This window comes from Cervus elaphus, chromosome 21 (genome assembly GCF_910594005.1).
Source record: "Cervus elaphus chromosome 21, mCerEla1.1, whole genome shotgun sequence".
Taxonomy (NCBI): domain Eukaryota; kingdom Metazoa; phylum Chordata; class Mammalia; order Artiodactyla; family Cervidae; genus Cervus; species Cervus elaphus.
The window spans coordinates 28,596,035-28,611,470 of NC_057835.1; the positions used below are offsets into that span (position 1 = coordinate 28,596,035).

The window sequence follows — 15,436 nt, forward strand, 5'->3', positions numbered from 1 at the left end:
TTAAAAGACGCTTACTCCTTGGAAGGAAAGTTATGACCAACCTAGATAGCATATTAAAAAGCAGAGACATTACTTTGTCAACAAAGGTCAAGGCTATGGTTTTTCCAGTGTTCATGTATGGATGTGAGAGTTGGACTGTGAAGAAAGCTGAGTGCCTAAGAATTGATGCTTTTGAACTGTGGTGTTGGAGAAGACTCTTGAGAGTCCCTTGGACTGCAAGGAGATCCAACCAGTCCATCCTAAAGGAGATCAGTCCTGACTATTCATTGGAAGGACTGATGCTGAAGCTGAAACTCCAGTACTTTGGCCACTTCATGCGAAGAGTTGACTCATTGGAAAAGACCCTGATGCTGGGAGGGATTGGGGGCAGGAGGAGAAGGGGACGACAGAGGATGAGACGGTTGGATCGCATCACCGACCTGATGGACATGGGTTTGAGTAAACTCCGGGAGTTGGTGATGGACAGGGAGGCCTGGCGTGCTGTGATTCCTGGGGTCGCAAAGAGTCAGAGACGACTGAGCGACTAAACTGAACTGAACTGAACTGAAAAGTGGTATACTGCGTTGGCTAAAATGTTTGTCCAGGTTTTTAGGTACCATCTTACAGAAAAAAGCCAAATGAATTTTTGGCCAGGCCAGTACTTATGTTACATTTAGAAATTACTAACTGTCATAGGTACAGATGCTCAGCAAGCAGGTGGGCTGGCTTCATGGACCAGAAGCCAGTTCTGGTGAGCAGTTTTACGGACAAAACAAGTTTTAGGGACTTTGCCCCCAACACAGTTTCCAAACTGTATTAGAGGGAGTTGTGGAAAAATAAATGTCCTTCAAAAACAATTTTCCATGACAAAATACGTGTGGGAAGAGCACTGGGTCACGGGAGGTTAGGAGGGCTCCTCTCCTGCAGGACTTGTCCGAGCCTTCAGTGTGTAATGCACACTGTGAATTTAGAGGGACTATCAGAGAAGTCTTTCCTCAGGGGGTCATTTCACTGAAATAGTTTTCAACTGGAAACTAATTCAGAAGATGAATTAATAAATTACACAAACATATCTAAAATGATAAATAGAACATACATTTCAATTTGAATAGTCATATCTCTTGCCTCAAATAAACTAATTTGTATTGCCCCCAAATACATACTTAAATCACATCTGTCTAGGTGTAATATCAAAATTATCCTTTGTTTCATGTTTACCAGAATACTATCTATACAGAGAATTTCATATTCTAGGTGACACCATTTCCTGAAGGAATTAGCAAATTGATAACTTCTCAACTGTAGCCTAGAATTGCTAAGGCATAGGGCTTCCCTGGTGGTCAGACAGTAAAGAACCTGCCTGCAATCCAAGAGACCCAGATTTGATCCCTGGGTTAAGAAGATCCCCTGGAGAAAGGAATGGCAACCGACTCCAGTATTCTTGCCTGGAGAATTTCATGGGCAGAGAAACCTGGTAGGCTACAGTCCATGGAACTGCAAAGAGTCGGACATGACTGAGTGACTAACACTTTCAGTTTTCTTCAGACACAGTAAGGCACAATTCAAAATAAACCACAAATCAAATTCTCCTGAATTCCACTTTCTAAACTGTGTAGAGATAAAGACAGACACACAGACACAGACAGAAACCTACTTGAGACACTTTATTGCCAACTTTGAGAAGATTCCCTTTTCTCATGGTAACTAAACATAAAATCAAGACTGCCAGGAGAAATATCAATAATCTCAGATATGCAGATGACACCACTCTTATGGCAGAAAGTGAAGAAGAACTAAAGAGCCTCTTGATGAAAGTGAAAGAGAAGAGTGAAAAACTTGGCTTAAAGCTCAACATTCAGAAGACTAAGATCATGGCATCTGGTCCCATCACTTAATGGCAAATAGATGGGAAAACAATGGAAACAATGTTTATGTTTTGGGGCTCCAAAATCACTGCAGATGGTGACTGCAGCCATGAAATTTAAAGATGCTTGCTCCTTGGAAGAAAAGTTATGACCAACCTAGACAGCATATTAAAAAGCAGAGACATCACTTTGCCAACAATGGTCCGTCTAGTTAAAGCTATGGTTTTTCCAGTAGTCATGTATGAATGTGAGAACTGGACTATAAAGAAAGCTGAGTGCCTAAGAATTGATGCTTTTGAACTGCGGTTTTGGAGAAGACTCTTGAGAGTCCCTTGGACTGCAAGGAGATCAAACCAGGCAATCCTAAAGGAAATCAGTCCTGAATATACATTGGAAGGACTGACGCTGAAACTGAAACTTTAATCCTTCGGCCATCTGACATTAAGAACTGACTCACTGGAAAAGACCCTGATGCTGGGAAAGACTGAAGGCAGGAGGAGAGGGGGACGACAGAGGATGAGATGTTTGGATGGCATCACGGACTTGATGGACACGGGTTTGGGTGGACTCCGGGAGTTGCTGATGGACAGGGAAACCTGGTGTGCTGCAGTCCATGGAGTCACAAAGAGTTGGACATGACTGAGCGACTGAACTGAACTGAAATACAAAACATTTTGTCTATTCAGCCATTTGTTTGTCATTTGTCTTCTCCATTCTAAAGCATGAAGAGATCAGCACTGTTAAGCCTATTTTGAAAGAGTAGTATTTTTTAATCACTACAAGGACTATAACAAGTCAAACAAATTTCCAAAACTAAGGATTTAGACAATACTTGAAACAATTTTTAACACACACAGAGAAAAATTTTTAGGAAGTTACATGTTTTCCCTACACTTTTGAAGTCGCTGAATATGACAAGATAAGTAATCAAAGTAGCCATGTGCCTAAACATGGCAGGCACTGGACTGGGAGTTCTCTTCCTGCATTCTCTCTTCACCATAGTTTCCTGCACCATCAGGAAAGGATGTTTTTTGGGGGGCTGCATGGCTTGCGGGATCTTAGTTCCCCCACCAGGGACTGAAACTGTCCCTGGCAGTAAGAGTGCTGAATCCTAACCACTGGACTACCAGGGGATTCCCAGGAAAGGATTGTTTAAAGGTCGGGAGTAGAATCTTGTGTGTCCCGTGCATCTGTCACAGTGCCAAGTACAGAGAAGACAAACATATTTGCTGAGTGACTGAATGACTGTCCTTGAACAATACTGGGAGCAGTCACTGCTGCCCTTGCTGAGACTCCTGACGAGACATACCATTCCTCTTTCTAAGGAGTAGGTTTTCAAATCTTTGAAAACTCATAGAATATCAGATTGCTCTTCACCGTCTGCTCTCATCATGAACCACACCCTTTCGGAAGAAGTGGGAGATTACAAGCCTAGCTTTGCTCTTTAGTTGGATCCCATGGGCTCTGCTTCCCACTGGGCTGGCATGGATGGCAGGAAGCAGGGAGGCTTACTGTGTTTCACCCCTATCTTGAGAATTTGTATCTTTATGTAGAGATCCACTCATTTAGGCAGGGAAAAATCTTGCTTGGGCCTCACTTCTCAATAATTCTTAATCAGACTAATAAGCAGTCACAGAGTTGTTTCACTGTTTTGGAAGATAGGCAAAATGAGTTCATTTTCCATAGCAAAGTGTCATGAATTCATAATCTGATTAAATGGAAATATGAAGAAATCCTAAGTTTAATATACTCTCACCATCACTTTCTTCGAATTAAACTATGAAAGCAAGGCTTGCTGTTGTTGCATTAGTTGCTAAGTCGTGTCCGAGTCTTTCGCGATCTCATTTTGCAAATAATGATATTGTATATGAAGATTATTATGTCTGCCATTCAGAAACTAGAATTACTTCCTCATTCAAACTAAATCATTTCAATTTGTTTCTAATTCCAAATGCATTAACCACTTTTACTTAGTGGTGTGTGTTTCGTGTCAGTCACCTGCCAAATGCAATCCCATCAGTGTATACACAACTGAAAATCAGCCCTTGAATGTGACATTTTCATGGGGGTGAGTGTGTACTTGCTACTGGTTTATGAGTAAGTTCTAGTTCCTGTTTTCTTTTGGGCCACTGATTCTAAAAGATGTTTTCTATAAGCAAAATGGTGTGTGTGTGTTCAGGGAGAGGGGCAAGGAGAGATGTTTTGGGTCTTTCCAGTAGTCTTTCACAAAGGATACAACTCTATAAACATCAAACTACTTCGTATTAATCAAGTTGTTGATTGCCCGAGATAATTTCAATCCCATTTACTTTGTATTATGAAGATAATATTGCATAGTGTATAAATGCTCCCTTTCTAGGATGATAAGTGCTATAAAAATGAAAGATTGACAAAGCAATTGTTATTTAAAATAGCAAAGCATAAACATAAGACATAAAGCTCAGTGGAAGCAACAATATAGGAGTTGCTGAACCAAATCAGATTAATAGTCCATCTAATTTGGTTCTTGTTTCCAGCACTGACCAATACTTGATGCATTGGAAATTAAACAAAATTTATGCACTTACTCAATTGCGCATTGTTACTTCTGGAAGGAAAATTTCTTGGTACTTGCAGGTGATTAGCTTACACCCTGAAGCATGAGATTTTATTATCTTTAAATCACGATCTGGGCTTACAGAGCTGCAAATTTTATGTGAACAGTCATAAATTGATCCATCCTATTTTCAAATTCAGAGTGTCTCAATAGCTCTCCTTGGCATGAATTCTATAAGTTACTCTCATCTTGTAAAAAGAAATGATTTGGTTTGAATTTAGTCCCTTTTAATTGAACTGAGGATTGTATTTATTATTGGTCATGACAATAAACTGAGAACTTTCTTTAGTTCAGCTTTGTCCTTTACCATCCATTATAAAAAGATTCCATCAATTCTGTAAGTTTTGGCTCAAATCAGAGACAAAATCTCCAACTTGGTGTGTGACCTTGAAGTCATGAATCTGATTACTTACACTGAACATACCAGAGCATACTTGTCCAAATGTTGTCTCTTTCCAGGCTGGAGCTTCTGAGCAGCTGTATGCTTATTTCAATAATGCTGCTTTTACTTGGAATAAATATCAGGGAACTTCCCTACAGGATTCTCCCCAGTGCCCGTGAGACACCGCTTTACATATCCTTAGCCAGCTCTCTGTCTTTGGGTGGTGAATTTGGTTTTTGGAAACAGCTAATGGTCACTGGAAGCCAAGTCTGTGGGATGTACATGGGTGATATTTGAGAAAAAGAATGAGGTGTTAAAACAATGTTACAAGATTGATTTGCTAGTGGCTCATAATTTGCTGAGTACAGTTCTAAAAGAGGAGTTTCAAAAATCTTTTGAACTCTGGGGGCAATAATAAAATAAGTTTGTAGCCTCCCTAGGTGACACCTTTGAATGCAACACTCATTTTGGGAATATCAATTCTGGTCTATGCGGTAAAATGAAACTAGTTCCAATTGCTTTAAAGTTATACATTGTTTTTCAATCTGTTGAGACTCAGGTCTGAGGAGTTTCTGAGTCTATGTAAAAACTCTGATTCCTTAAGCTTTACTTAGACCAACTTCAAATGACCTTAAATAGCATGTAAAACCACTCCAGCCCAGAAGCCATAGGCTCCACAATGGCATATATTCTTAGTCCTCAGACTCTTTGTACGCTTCCTCGATTAAAGGGTCATAAAGGCCATTTCAATTAAGGAACCCTCATAGGTGATTTTTAAAAACTGTTTAGATCATTTCTTATCTTTATAAAAGAATATATCTATGAAGCAAATTTTTCTTACATTAATGCCACTTAAAAAATTTCTTTATATCAAAGCAGCTGTGTAGACACCTAGAATATGATACAGCTAAATCCTGAATCATACACAAAACTTTCCTACTTCTTTGTGCACCTATCAATAATGTTAAAAATAAACTTGATAATAATAATAATAGCTGGTATTTATTAAGTACTTTCCTGTGTTCAAGATGTCAAACCATGCAGTTTATATGAGTTTCCTATTTTATTTTTATGGAAAGCTAATGATGTAGGTCCCATTATCTACTATTTGATACACGAGTAAACTGAGACTTTAAATAGCTGAAAAACGGGCATAAAGGCAAGCAGTTAGGAAGTGAGAAATCTGGAATCTGAACCCAGATGGAGCTGCCCTGAGTGCCTGAGGATATTTCTGCCCTCTGAGGACTCTTTCTGTGCAACATTGGTGGTGCCTTGGAGGTTCTTTAATGTTCCCCTTGGTGCCTGTGGAAGCACAGATGCTGAAGAAGCCTTCAAGATCTTCTCCAAAACTTCTTTATAAACCTTTGCTTCCTGCTTTTAAATTTCTCAATGGAAAGAAATTGTTTGCCTAAACAATCTAAGAGTTTGGGAATGCTCCCTGTTCAGATTAAATTCCTTTAGGGTGACATGGTATCTCCATTCTTTTTCTGGAATTGCTGCCCATGCCTGACACCCGTCATGGGGTGAACATGCCCGTATCTTTCATGTCAAATCCACTCTTCTCTGCTACTATCTCCTGCCCTCTCTTTCAACCACTTGGTGACTCTTTCCTCTGAAATCTCTCCAACTTCTCTCTTTATAGAGTGTAAAACTGAAAAGTCAGTTCTTCCAGGCCTAATCCAGCCTGTGTCTACAGCACCCAATGACCCCTTTCCTGTGACCCTCAATGCGCATGTTTTTCCATGGTAGAGTGGCCTGTGCCCGAGCAGATCTAACTGTGGGAAGTTGTCACTGGTTCCACATGACCAGGCAAAGCATGTGTGCAGCTAAACAGCATGGCACAGAAGGGAGCTCCTCAAACATTCTGCAGGCCCCAGACTCCTCTGAGGGTCTCGGGCCAGGCTCTGGTGGTGGGCAGCCTTCTATCCCTCAACCCCAGCATCATTTAACCAGAACGGCTTTACTCTTGGCTAGCTAATTTGTAAGAGTTGGCATAGAATTTTACTGAGGATAAGAGGTTGTAGGTCTAAAGATATAAAACATGACAGTCACTCAGAGTAGAGAAAAGCCTATAAGCTTTGGAACGAGAGAGTGAGGGGTCTGAGCTTTCCCTCTGCTACCGCCAGCCTCTCCTTGGTCTCTTAGACTTCAAGTCATATAGTCTCTGCCTAGAGACTGTGCAGAAAATGGGGCTAAATCTTACTTTGTAGGGTTATTGTGATGATGAATAGAAATATATGTAAAATACTGAGCACAGCATGTGACACATAGTAGCTACTTGATGGCAAGGTGCCATTTGTATGTTTGTTCCAGAAGAAAATTCAGTGTCCAGCTGGGAGTGTGTCTGTATTGTCATTTTCAAGTACGAAGGTCAGAATATGCTACTACAACTGAGTTTTTTTTTGGGGGGTGGGGTTAACTTCAATTTTTATCCAGGTCTGACGTCATGTTAACTAGTATGCTGGGTTAGGTGGTATATAACTCATTTAAGCGAAAATGTAATTGAAAGGAGAGGAATACTGTTAATCCTGTGACTCAGTCTCATGGGTGGAGCCAATGTTCATTGACTGTTCCTATTTTTTGATTATGTTGTGTAGCAAGCATAGTTTCAAGCCTCTCAAGTATCACAGAATACTTTACTTTGATCTGCTCTGCTCATCGCTGGGCTCTCAGCACTGAGCCCTGTGCCTGATGTGGGGCAGGGGTCGTGCATCCCTGGCTGGGGTGCAGAGTAGGGCCTGGAGTGAGAGCACGGAGAAGTAGCCAATCTGACACTGCTGCGTGTTAGTGAGGGCAAGAGCTGCTGGCCCAGGAATGCAAAGCCACATTGGATGAAACAAATGCACTGCATAGAACACTGCTACCAAAATGTGCATGGGTAAATCAAGGAGGGGTAAATCAAATTTGAGCATTCTTTGGCATTGCCTTTCTTTGGGATAGGAATGAAAACTGACCTTTTCCAGTCCTGTGGTCACTGCTGAGTTTTCCAAATTTGCTGGCATATTGAGTGCAGCACTTTCATAGCAACACCTTTTAGGATTTGAAATAGTTCACCTGGAAACCCATCACCTCCACTAGCTTTGTTCGTACTGATGCTTCCTAAGGCCCACTTGACTTTGCATTCCAGAATGTCTGGCTCTAGGTGAGTGATCACACCATCGTGACTATCTGGGTCGTGAAGATCTTTTTTGTACAGTTCTTCTGTGTATTCTTGCCACCTCTTCTCAATATCTTCTGTTTCTGTTAGGTCCATACCATTTTTGTCCTTTATTGTGCCCATCTTTGAATGAAAAGTTCCCTTGGTATCTCTAATTTTCTTGAAGAGATCTCTAGTCTTTCCCATTCTATTGTTTTCCTCTATTTCTTTGCACTGATCATTGAGGAAGGCTTTCTTATCTCTCCTTGCTATTATCTGAAACTCTACATTCAAATGGGTATATCTTTCCTTTTCTCCTTTGCCTTTCACGTCTCTTCTTTTCATAGCTATTTGTAAATCCTCCTCAGACAGCCATTTTGCCTTTTTGCATTTCTTTTTCTTGGGGATGGTCTTGATCATTTGAAAAGATCCTGATGCTGGGAAAGAATGAATGTGGGAGAAGGGGACAACAGCAGATGAGATGGTTGGATGGCATCACTGACTCAATGGACATGAATTTGAGTAAACTCCGGGAGTTGGTGATGGACAGGGAGGCCTGGAGTGCTGCGGTCCATGGGGTCACAAAGAGTTGGACACGAATGAGCGACTGAACTGAAATTAAATTTGCCTCAACAATTTAGTTAAATGGACACCGAGTTTTGGCTGATACAGTATTTCACTGACTAAAGGACCATAGGAAACCACCAATAAACAAAAAGACAATCTATGGAATGGGAGAAAATATTTGCAAATGATGAAACTGATAAGGGGTTAACGTCCAAAATAAACAAACAGCTCATACAACTAAATATCAAAAAACCAAACAATCCAATCAAAAAATGGGTAAAAATCTAAATAGACATTTCTCCAAAGAGGACATACAAATGGCTGACAGGCATATGAAATGATGCTCAATGTGCTTATTATTAGAGAGATGCAAATCAAAACCACAATGAAGTACCATTTCACATAAGTCAGAATGGCCATCATCAAAAAGTCTACAGATAATAAATGCTGAAGAGCATGTGGAGAGAAGGGAACCCTCCTGAACTGTTAGTGGGAAAGTAAATTAGTGCAGTCACTATGGAAATCAATGTGAAAGTTCCTTAAAAAACTAAAAATAGAGCCACCATATGATCCAGCAATCCCACTCCTGGGCATATACTCAGAAAAGATGAAAACTCTAATGAAAAAAGGTACATGTACCCCAGTGTTCACAGCAGCATTATATGCAAAAGCCAAGACATGGAAACAATCCAAAAGCCCATTAACAGATGAGTGGTTTAAGAAGATGTATTTAAGAAGATACATATATATATATGTAATGGAATACATATATACATATGTAATGGAATACATATATATATGTAATGGAATATGTATCTAGGTGCCTATATATATATATAATGGAATAGTACTCAGCTACAAAAAGAATGAAAGATTGCCATTTCCAGTAATGTGGATAGACCTAGAGAGTATCATACTTAGTGAAGTATGTCAGAAAAAGACAAATATTATAGGATATCACTTATAGGTGGAAACTAAAAAAAAAAAATGAAATGGTTCTATATATAAAACAAATAGACTCACAAATGTAGAAAACAAACTTAGGGGAAAGGGAGTGGGGGTTGGGGGTATAAATTACAAGTATGAGAATGATGGATACAAACTACTATACATTAAATAGATAAGCAGCAGGGATTTGCTATATAAAGTGGAACTATATTTAATATCTTGCAATAACCTATAATGGGTTTCCCTGGTGGCTCCATGGTAAAGAATCTGCCTGCCAATGCAGGAGACGTGGGTTCAATCCCTGGGTTGGGAGGATCTCCTGGAGAAGGAAATGGCAACCCACTCCAGTAGTTTTGCCTGGAGAATCACATGGACAGAGGATTCTGTTGGCTACAGTCCATGGGGGTCACAGAGAGTCGGACACAATTGAGTGATTGAACAACAAGAATAACCTATAATAGAAAATAACCTGAGAAATATATATGATTGAATCACTTTGCTATTCACCTGAAGCTAACACAATATTGTACATAGACTGTGCTTTAAGTGAGCTGAGAAGAGAGAAAGTAGGTGTTACACCTGACTTGTTGGGCAGGGCGTGTTTCAGGGAAGCAGGTGAGGTGCACCATCAGGATCTGGGAACAGAACAGCCCAGCACAAGGACTGATGAAGGCAGGTCAAGTGCCGGGCTCGGGGACTTGCTACCTGTGTGATACTTTTCCTCTTTTGTGAAATGTTAATAATCAGGCCTACTTTGAGGAATAAGATATGGGAGGTGAGCGAAGTCATTCACAAAAAGTTATCTCTTTTTTTCCCTTTAACTTTTTATTTTGTATTAGGGTATATAGCTGGGTAACAATGCTGTGATTGATTCAGGTGGACAGCAAAGGGATTCAGCCATATCTATACATGTATCCACTCTCCCCCAACCTGCCTCCCATCCAGGCTGCCACATGACAGTGAGTAGAGTTCCCTGTGCAGTAGGCCCTTGCTGGCTATACGTTTTAAATGCAGCAGTGTGTACATATTGATCCCAAACTAACTATCCCTTCCCTCTATCCTTCCCCTGGCAACTATAAATTCGTTCTCTAAGTCTATGAGTCACTTTCTGTTTCGTAAGCTCATTTCTTTTTAGATTCCACAAATAAGGGATGCCACGTTATCTTTTAAAACATAAATCCAACCCAGCCATCCCCTACTGGAACCCACTCAGTGGTGTCCCTTTGTACAGAGTGTGAAACCCAGCTCCTTTCACTGACCTGCAGGGCCTGCGTGACTTGGCCATTAACCATCTTCCCAGCCCAGCTTCATCTCAAACCACCCTCCCCTGTTTACTCAGCTCCAGCCTCACTGATTTCCTCAGTCTGAGGAGGTATTTTGTCCCTCAAGCCTGCCTGTGCCACACCGCCTGGCCAGCTGTCCTGGGCCCTCTGTGTCCTGAGAGCTCCTGTCGCCCCCTGTCTCAGCTCCAGCGTCACATCTTCAGATTGCGCAGGAGACCGTTCTGGCAGATGCCTTCATTTCCCAGAAGGCTTTGACTCACAAAGATCTCGGTCATTTACGAACTTCTATTTTCACTAGTGATCTCCCTGAACAAGAGAAAGCTCTCTAAGTGTGGGGGACACACCTGCCCGTTTTTCTGTGTCCAGCAGTCGTCTACGCGTGGCCCAGTGCTCGGCACAGACTACGTGCCCAGGGAAATTTACCAAATGATCGCATGAATGAGTGAATGGGAAAGATAGAGCTTGGCTGGCACACTGTAGTTATTTGGAATTGTGACTGTTATTATCATGTAGCATTTTATGACTGTGTATATGGATCTTCAGCTCTTTCAAAATAGAGAAATAATTTATAACTTATTAAAAATAACACAGGAAAATATATATGTAAATATGAATGGCTGTTATTTTCCTTGTGATAATTTTAAATGGAAAAGCAGTAGGTTTTTACATAAGCTTCTGCATGCAATCAGTGGATAGGCCAGTAAATTTTCTGCAAGTGCATGCAAGGTTATACTGCAAATAGCCCATTCATATCCAACACCAGACGGCCATTTTTCTAACCTGGAGAGGGTGTTTATAACTTTTCTTCAATTTGTATACATATTGATACAATAGATAGTTGTACATAAATAGACATTCACCAGCTCCAGCAAAATTCCTGCTGCCAAAGAGAAGAAAAACCTCAGAGTAAGCTGCAAAGAAAGTGCTTGGTTTTTTAAATGTAGAAATGGCAATTCACAGCATTTATACAAATTGCCATGTACTGAGGGTTGCAACTCCAAGAATGAATAGTAAGAAAAGTTGCAGCTAAGAGCAAATCTGAGAACTCTTGTTTTGAAAGTAAAGGCTTAGTCAGTCCTATAGCATTCTGGCAATCTGCATAATATTAACCAGAGTGTTTTGTATTGGGACCAAGACTTTATGTATTGATTTTTTTGTATGTAAAATGTCCTGACTAAAACTTCTCTTTAAAATGCTCAAGAAGAAACTTACCTTGGATGAAACAAGAATTCATATGCCCCCTCACATAAGAAAAGCAATGCCAAAGAATGCTCAAACTACCGCACAGTTGCACTCATCTCACACGCTAATAAAGTAATGCTCAAAATTCTCCAAGCCAGGCTTCAGCAATATGTGAACCATGAACTTCCAGATTTTCAAGCTGGTTTTCGAAAAGGCAGAGGAACCAGAGATCAAATTGCCAACATCCACTGGATCATCGGAAAAGCAAGAGAGTTCCAGAAAAACACCTATTTCTGCTTTATTGACTATGCCAAAGTCTTTGACTGTGTGGAACACAATAAACTGTGGAAAATTCTGAAAGAGATGGGAATACCAGACCACCTGACCTGCCTCTTGAGAAACCTGTATGCAGGTCAGGAAGCAACAATTAGAACTGGACATGGAACAACAAACTGGTTCCAGATAGGAAAAGGAGTACGTCAAGGCTGTATATTGTCACCCTGCTTGTTTAACTTCTATGCAGAGTACATCATGAGAAACGCTGGGCTGGAAGAAGCACAAGCTGGAATCAAGATTTCTAGGAGAAGTATCAGATATGCAGATGATACCACCCTTATGGCAGAGAGTGAAGAAGAACTAAAGAGCCTCTTGATGAAAGTGAAACAGGAGAGGGAAAAAGTTGGCTTAAAGCTCAACATTCAGAAAACTAAGATCATGGCATCTGGTCCCATCACTTCATGGGAAATAGATGGGGAAACAGTGGAAACAGTGTCAGACTTTATTTTTCTGGGCTCCAAAATCACTGCAGATGGTGATTGCAGCCATGAAACTAAAAGACGCTTACTCCTTGGAAGAAAAGTTATGACCAACCTAGACAGCACATTAAGATTGCTGGGAGAAATATCAATAGCCTCAGATATGCAGATGACACCACCCTTATGGCAGAAAGTGAAGAGGAACTAAAAAGCCTCTTGATGAAAGTGAAACAGGAGAGTGAGAAAGTTGGCTTAAAGCTTAACATTCAGAAAACTAAGATCATGGCATCTGGTCCCATCACTTCATGGGAAATAGATGGGGAGACAGTGGAAACAGTGTCAGACTTTATTTTTTTGGGCTCCAAAATCACTGCAGAGGGTGACTGCAGCCATGAAATTAAAAGACGCTTACTCCTTGGAAGGAAAGTTATGACCAACCTAGATAGCAAATTAAAAAGCAGCGACATTACTTTGCCAACAAAGGTCCGTATGGTTTTCCAGTGTTCATGTATGGATGTGAGAGTTGGACTGTGAAGAAAGCTGAGCACTGAAAAATTGATGCTTTTTGAACTGTGGTGTTGGAGAAGACTCTTGAGAGTCCCTTGGACTGCAGGGAGATCCAACCAGTTCATCCTAAAGGAGATCAGCCCTGGGTGTTCATTGGAAGGACTGATGTTGAAACTGAAACTCCAATACTTTGGCCACCTCATGTGGAGAGCTGACTCATTTGAAAAGACCCTGATGCTGGGAAAGATTGAGGGCAGGAGGAGAAGGGGACGACAGAGGATGAGATTGTTGGATGACATCACCGACTCAATGGACATGAGTTTAGGTAAACTCTGGCAGTTGGTGATGGACAGGGAGGCCTGGCGTGCTGCGGTTCATGGGGTTGCAAAGAGTCAGACACAACTGAGTGGCTGAACTGAACTGAACTGAACTTACATCTTGGGTATATTAATCTGCATGATACCAAATGAGTATATAACCCAATTGTTGGATGGATTTGTTAGTTTGGTGCAAAAGTAACTTAGGTTTTGTACTGTTGAAATTTGCCATTTGATATTGGAATACATTCTTAATTAAATGTGGTTATGTTATACATTATTTTAATGCACATTTCTCACTTTATGTTTTTTTGCTAATGAGTTATTACTTTCTGTTTATTTTATATTTATTCTAGATTATAGAAACGATGTTAGACAAAAAGCAAATTCAAGTAGTTTTTTCATTCGAGTTCAAAATGGATTGTAAAGCAGCGGAGACAACTAGCAACATCAACAATGCATTTGACTCAGGAACTGCTAATGAACATATAGGGAAGTGGTGGTTCAAGAAGTTTTGCAAAGGAGAGGAGAGTCTTGAAGATGAACACCACAGTGGCCTGCTACTGGAAGTTGACAACAACCAGTTGAGAGGATCATCGAAGCTGATCCTGTTACAACTACATAAGAAGTTGCTGAAGAACTCAAATGTCAACCATTGTATTGTCATTTGGCATTCGAAAGAAACTGGACAGGTAAAAAAGCTCAATAAGTGGGTGCCTCATGAGCTGACCACAAGCCAAAAAAATCGTTTTGAAGTGAAATATTCTCTTATTCTATGCAAAACCAATGAACAATTTCTCCATTGGATTGTGATGTGCAATAAAAAGTGGATTTTATATGACAGTTGGTGATGACCAACTCAGTGGCTGGACAGAGAAGATGCTCCAAAGCACTTCCCAAAGTCAAACTTCCACCAAAAGAAGGTCATGGTCACTGGTGGTCTGCTGCCAGTCTGATCCACTACAGCTTTCTGAATCCTGAGAAAATCATTATAGCTGAGAAGTATGCTCAGCAAGTCAATGAGATGCACTGAAAATGGCAACACCTGCAGCAGGTATTGGTTAACAGAATGGACCCAATTCTTCTCTATGACAATGCCTGACTACACATTGCACAACCAATGCTTCAAAAGTCGAATGAATTGGGCTATGACGTTTTGCATCATCTGCCGTATTCCCCTGACTTCTCACGACTACCACTTCTTCAGGCACCTCAACAACTTTTTGTCGGGAAAACAACTTCCACAACCAGCAGGAGGCAGAAAATGCATTCCAAGAGTTTTCTGAATCCCGAAACATGCATTTTTATGCTACAGGAAAAAATAAACTTATTTCTCTTTGGCAAAAATGTGTTGATGGTAATGGTTCCTATTTTGATTAACACAGATGTGTTTGAGCCTAGTTATGATAATTTAAAATTCATGGTCCAAAACTGCAATTATTTTTATACCAACCTAGTAGTATCGGACCAATCAAACCCTAAATATTCATTAGGAGGACTGATGTTGAAGCTGAAACTCCAGTACTTTGATCACCTGATGCGAAGAGCTGACTCGCTGAAAAAGACCCTAATGCTGGGAAAGACTGAGGGCATGAGGAGAAGGGGACAATGGATGATTAGATAGCATCAGTGATTCAATGGGCATGAGTTTGAGCAAACTTCAGGAGATAATGAAGGACAGGAGGCCTGGTGTGCTGCAGTTCATGGGGTCACAAAGTCAGACACAACTGAGTGACTGAACAACAACAAATAGTATTTTGCACCTTGTTTTTCTGCTATAATTTTACATACATGCTATGAATTTTATAATTATACAGAAATGTGTAATGGTATCAGCAGAAAATACAAACAGCTTAGAAAAGAGAAAAATTAGAAAGTGTAAGATCCATAGTGAGATAATACAGATAAGGTAGGAATTT

The 15,436-nt window shown here is 40.5% G+C and overlaps 1 protein-coding gene across 3 annotated transcripts in view; it reads right to left on the reverse strand.

The window, feature by feature from the left end:
* TOX (thymocyte selection associated high mobility group box) overlaps nucleotides 1-15,436 on the reverse strand; it is a 307,028-nt gene that overhangs the window by 12,121 nt on the left and 279,471 nt on the right. The window lies entirely within an intron of this gene.